Source organism: Pholis gunnellus (assembly GCF_910591455.1).
Source record: "Pholis gunnellus genome assembly, chromosome: 11".
In the NCBI taxonomy this organism is placed as follows: Eukaryota; Metazoa; Chordata; class Actinopteri; order Perciformes; family Pholidae; genus Pholis; species Pholis gunnellus.
The window spans coordinates 2,996,482-3,002,481 of NC_136538.1; positions in this window are offsets into that span (position 1 = coordinate 2,996,482).

Below are 6,000 nucleotides of genomic sequence, written 5' to 3' on the forward strand. Positions count from 1 at the left end.
ACCAAAACAACCATATCTTACATATTGCTCCTTTTTTAATTATCATCATCAACAACAATTAATAACATTAACCATCAAGTTCATCTACATTGTTGGTACTTTATGTTGCACTAAAGCCCCAGTTAGTTTGACTGCAAGAGCACCATAGTTATGAGGGCGGTTAATAGTGCGACAGTGGCACAGAGGTAGAGCGGGTCATCTGGGCAAGATGCTTACCGAGGCTCATCGAGCCTGTGCCATCGGTGTATGAATGGGTTTGGTTTAGTCCTGATGTGCCTGAAAGGGCAAAGCATCCTGATACAATGGTTTGTATGATATCTTACCAATAGTTACTCCTCATTTTTAACGAAAATGTATTTCCTCCTACAAAAGTACAGTCTTTTCAAAAAGAAACTTTCGTACTGAAGTATCACAGTAACTTAATGTTGACTTCTCGATTCACATGGGAACAGAGAAACTGGCTGAAAGATTGCTTTTTGTTGGACCTGTCCACCCTGTTTGGGGTTTTGCTGTCTTTATGCTTTCTCGTTCATGAAGATGTGGATAACATGCAAAATAATTTGTGTGATATCTACAAATTGCAGCACATTATTTTTCGTAAGGCCAAGCCACGAATGCTTGATGAGACCAGCCTGTAATGGTTGAATGATGACATGTACTGACATGTACGCTTTGAGCGGTTGGAAGACTAGAGAGGCGCCATTTACCGTTTAATACCATTTAACACATTCCCACAGTATGTTAATCCTCTTAAAAGGATCACAAGTCAAAAAGGTTGGAAATCACTCGTCTACAGAGTTGTTGTTTTTCATACAAGTGAATTTGAGGCCTAAATGTTTACTTCAGGTCCTGTTTCATTTCTGCTCCTGCAGCTATGAACAGGTAGGTTTAGCTGTCATCAGTATTTACGGTCCTTCAAACTGCTTATGCTGCTCAGAAACGACCCTAAACTGCTGTGTGAAACTCTAAGCCCACTGACCCCAGTGATTGGTTGACAAAAGTAGTTCTATTTCGTGTAGGCTCCGCCCTCTAAGAGCTATTGCTATTGGGTGTATCCCTTACCTGCATGCGATGGACTGAAATAACTTTAATCCACACCCACCTGTTGTGTGGGCTCAAAAGTAAGTGTTGGCTAGCAATACATTCATACTTTTCTTTTTTCCTCTTATTAAGCAGAGGAAGTATTTGAATTTCAAAAAGCTCAGATCTAACATACAGCTTTTTGACACTGACAGCAAACACAATAAGGTGTTGGATTTTGGTGTGATACATTGTTTGCCTTGTATCTATCTAATCAGCATTCCTCAGACACCAGCCCTGCCTCTGAGCTTCTGATGGACAACTAGTTTTGTATTTCTTCCATTCTGTAGTTTGGTCGTGTCACCCGACAAACACAAGTGGTCTTGTTTGCTGGTGGGAAGCCAGTGAGGGTTCTCGTCATCGCCGTTTGTGTCCCGTGTGAAACCAAAAGTCAACCAATAAACCTAACCAAGTAATTTTGTTGTGTTGTTTCAATTCACAAAGTTAACCACGTTTTTAAGATGGCAACGGTTATATGTGAGAAAAAAACGTTCATTCATTCAAAAAAACGTCATTTTCACAAAACAGTGGTCAGGAACAGGTTTTATCCTGACTAAATTATGCTGGAAATTAGGATTATTATATTATCAACATTTACTCTAGCTCATTTTCTGTTCTCCATGTGTCTCTGCTTTCATCTCTTTCCATTCATCAATACAGTAAAAAGTAATGTTAGATTGATAACAGCCTGAGCTGATTTTGTTTATTTTCATCTCTTTCTCTCGCTGCATGTTTGTAACTTCAAATGAGTTGAGGTCAACTCCACTAAATTAGAACATCTCACTGTAATAACTGTAATCAGTTTGGCCCATTTTAAATAAGACCAAAGCTAGTGTATTGTTTGTGGTTAGGTCATTCATAAATAAATACACACACAAGTATGTGTTTAATTCCATCACTGTACTTGCTTCGTCACTGCCCAGTTACACACATTTAAGGGTCATTGCCGACCTAATGTGCTTGTTTTTATTCACGCAAAAGAAGAATAGAAACCATGAATGCAATTGTAAATTATGAAGGTGGTACTGAATGACCTACCGTGTTTAATCGAGAGAGGGAAAACAACCACCAATAGAAACAGAACTTAATTATAAAGACTACTCTGCTACTGCTTACTCACCTCAGAAGCAACACAGCAAAACACTTGTGGAGTCTGCACTTGTATCCCAGTGCTTGAAAAATGCAAGCATACGATGTAGGAACCTCACCATGGGCTCCTAGCCTCCCAACAATAGGACACTACTTCACTTCTAAAAAGGGAACTAGTACAAAAAGAATCAAAAACAAACAAACCCAGTGGGTTTAACCATATAACTCAAACAACAAGGCAATAGAACAGTTGCAAAACAGCAGCAGGTAAACCTGCAAAGGGAAAACAGGGAAGAAACAGGGTTCACCATACTGCAAAATAATACAATTTGATGCTGACTCTACTCACCACCTCTGATATGGGCTATTAACACATGGAGTCACTCATTGTAGGCAGGACAACAATGGGGTTCTACAACAATGTTTCCAGCCAACATGTCAGACCAGAGTTAAAATAGAAGGCAGTCAACGAAGTGCGCATTTTCTGAAGGTTGGCATGCTAACTGATCATTTCAACTACCACGTTGGGGGAGGAGCCAGCTTTCGGGCTGCGTACACCAACACTGCACCCTATGCTGCATTTACTGGCCAGTGAAACGCTAGGCTACTCTGGGGAATCTGTTGCCACTATTTACATTTGCTGTCATTTAAAATTCTGATAACATACTGACCGTAGATATATGCTTTAGGGCGGGGCTTACTGTGATTGACAGGACGCTGCTGCTACCAGAGCCCTATACACCATCTCTACGTCACTCCTCCAAATTCAAAATATGGTAACTTCTGTTCATCGGTTGAAAAAACCCCAACATGGTGATGACCGTAATCCAAGATGGCACCGGCAAAATCACTGAAATCAAGGCTTCAAAACATCGGTCCACAAACCAATGGGTGACGTCATGATGACTATGGCCACTTCTTATAAACAGTCTATGGTATTAACCACACAAGTGTAGTTGTAGTTTGCACATGTGCAGTTGTGATCGGGCAGGACTCATAGATCCAGTTGCGAGTGACACCTATTGTTCTTGTGTAAAGCAAACATAACATGATATCGCTGTGGTTCAGAGGTAGAGAGGTTGTAGAGCGAGGGTCGTGTTCAAACCGGAAGATTAGAAAATTGCTCCCTTAGGCTGTGCCATCAGTGTGCGTCGATGTGCACATCAAACCAGCAGCCACAGATGCATTTTTGAAAGTCTCCTGAATGAATTTTGAGGCACAGAAGGGTGAGGTGCTGAGAGACCTGTGAGTTTGTGTGTGTGGTGTGTGTGTGTGTGTGTGTGTGTGTGGTTCAGAAGTGGTCTCGGTGTCCTGGGGGCTGTGGAGGTTTGAATGTCAAGTTTCTCTAATAACGGGAATCGGTGAAAAGGTCAGCCCCAGTCGCCCGACCACACCCATAGAATGGTGTGCGTGTACGCTTGTGTTTGCAATAGCATGTGTGTGTGTTTGAGTGCATATGACAATGTGTGCTTCATATTCATATTTCAGCGTGAAAAAGTGTGCATGTGTGTGTTTGTGTGGTGGCAAAGGCAGAAATTGATTCTCTAGCGAAGGAGAGGAAATGAGGAGGGGTAAAAAAAATGGTACAAGGTCGAGAGGTGTGGCAAGAGCAGGATTAAAGATAGGTAGTGGTAGGAGGAGGAAGCGGAGAGGGAAGAAAGGGAGGAAATAAGTGTGAAAGATGAGAAGAGGAGTAAAAGAAGGAGATGATAGAGGAATGAGGAGGTGTAGAAGTGAAGTGTCAAGGAGGAGGTAGAAGAGTCAAGCAGAGGGGAGAGGATGTGAGGGCAGAGAAACAGATGGAGCAAGGGAGCAGGAAAAGCAGCAGAGGGTGAGGTGGAGTAAAGATGAAGCAGGATCCGCGTGGAGATGGAAGAGGTGGAAGAGTGACAAGAGGAAGAATTTTAGGAAATGGGGAGGCTGAGGAAGGATGAAGATCAAAAGATAGAAAGTAAAAGGACAGGAAAGAACGTTGATGCTAGCAGCGTGTAGAAGGCTTTCAAACAGAAATCAGAAATATCTTGCTTTTGTTTATTTTGCAGGTCCGCCATTTCCCCAGAAGGTCCTTGATAGTTTCCTGGAAATGACTTTGTAATCTAGAGACCAGATTCAAAGACATTTATTTGAGTCGGATTTCTGGCAGAATTGCAGGTGTTAAACTGTGAAAGACGACATGAATGCCTCATAAATTATACACTGTATGAGTTAATCAACTTGTTATATTTTACTTTATATGTGTTTTCATTTTTTTTGCATTTTGATAGATGCTTCGCAGATGTGTTAGTGTTAGTAAGAGGTCATAGGGCAGTGTCTGAGTGAAAGCAACACGGTACGAAAGTAACACAGCGATTTTCTCCGAGCCCATACAAGTCTGACAAGCCTAACTATGTCATCACGTACAGCATGCAACATACCAGCACCGTGAAAGATCACGACAATATGTCTTACTGTCGCATCGTTTTACCCGGGATGCTGTTCAGGATCATTGGAAGTAAATTCACTCAAGTGGGAATGAAGTCAGTGATTTTCAACCACCAATGTGCACTTAATCGCTGCAAAAAAATATTATTTAGTTGATGCAAATAATTTGCAATTGTTGAGCGTTTGAGCCTGTAAAATAGTGACTGGCGAAGTAATTAAATACTCTTCCATGCCAGTGGGTGGCAGTAGGTAGCTCAATAATGACTTTGTTAATTTAAGACGGTAGAATTTTTAAATGACTTAAATGACGCGCGGGAGAGGTTGAGGTGAAAAGGAGAAATGCAGACTCTGAACTGGGCCCTGGACAACAAAACTAAAAAAATAGAGAGAGACTGAGAGCTGTTGAGGAAGAGCTTCGTGTCTTCTTCAGTTTCTGCCAGGATATCAGCTTTGTGTTCATCTAAACAGGCCCAGGTTTCACACTGAGTAAGGATCAACACATTGAGAGACTTTTGGTTGTTGATTTGCCGCGGGATCTTTTTAATGTAAAAAATGTAAAAATGCTCAGAAAAGGTTGAAAAACACTGAAAAGTGTTGTTTATTGTTCAAAAGACTGTATAAGAAATGGACTTCGTCATCGTGATGTCACCCATTGGTTTTTGGACTGCTGTTTTGAAGCTTCGAGTTTGGCAGTTTTACTGCCATCATCTTGGATTCCGGCTGTTGCCATCTTGGCTTTTTGCAACCAGTGAATGGAAGTGACTATATTTGGCCTGCGGAGAAAAGGTAGAGATTCTGTATACGTCTCTGGTAGTGGCAGCGACCTGTCAATCACTGTGTAGCCCCACCCTAAAGCATTCCCTGCTTTATGGTCTGTTTGACTCTAAATGGACCATCATTTACTAAATGAACATCATGCTGTATTGAAGAAGACTTGAAACTAGAGATTGAGACCATAAACTCATGTTTACAATGTTTACTGAGGTAATAAATCAAGAGAGAAGTAGAGTCATTTTCTCATAGACTTCTATGAGACAATATGTCTCCTCTGCTTCCTCAGCAATACATTAAGCCAAGACAAGCTCCATGTAAGAAAGAAGATGTTGTGTGGGTGTGTGTGTGCTGCAGACACCAGACTGTTGCCTGTCCCCTGGTCACACGACTGACCTGATTTGACTTCTAAAGCCTCCGGCTACCCGTCTGAGGGAGCGCATGGTTGTTTACAAGCTTGTTATACTACACACACGTACATGCACACTACATGACACACAGTGTGGTGACCCTCGCTCACCTTTCACCTTGTAGGAGATGTCTGAGCTACTGATGTGTGAGACATCAGATTCTTAGACAATATTACAGCACACTGTGTCAGATCACCGCTGTGTGTGTGTGTGTGTGTGTGTGTGTGTG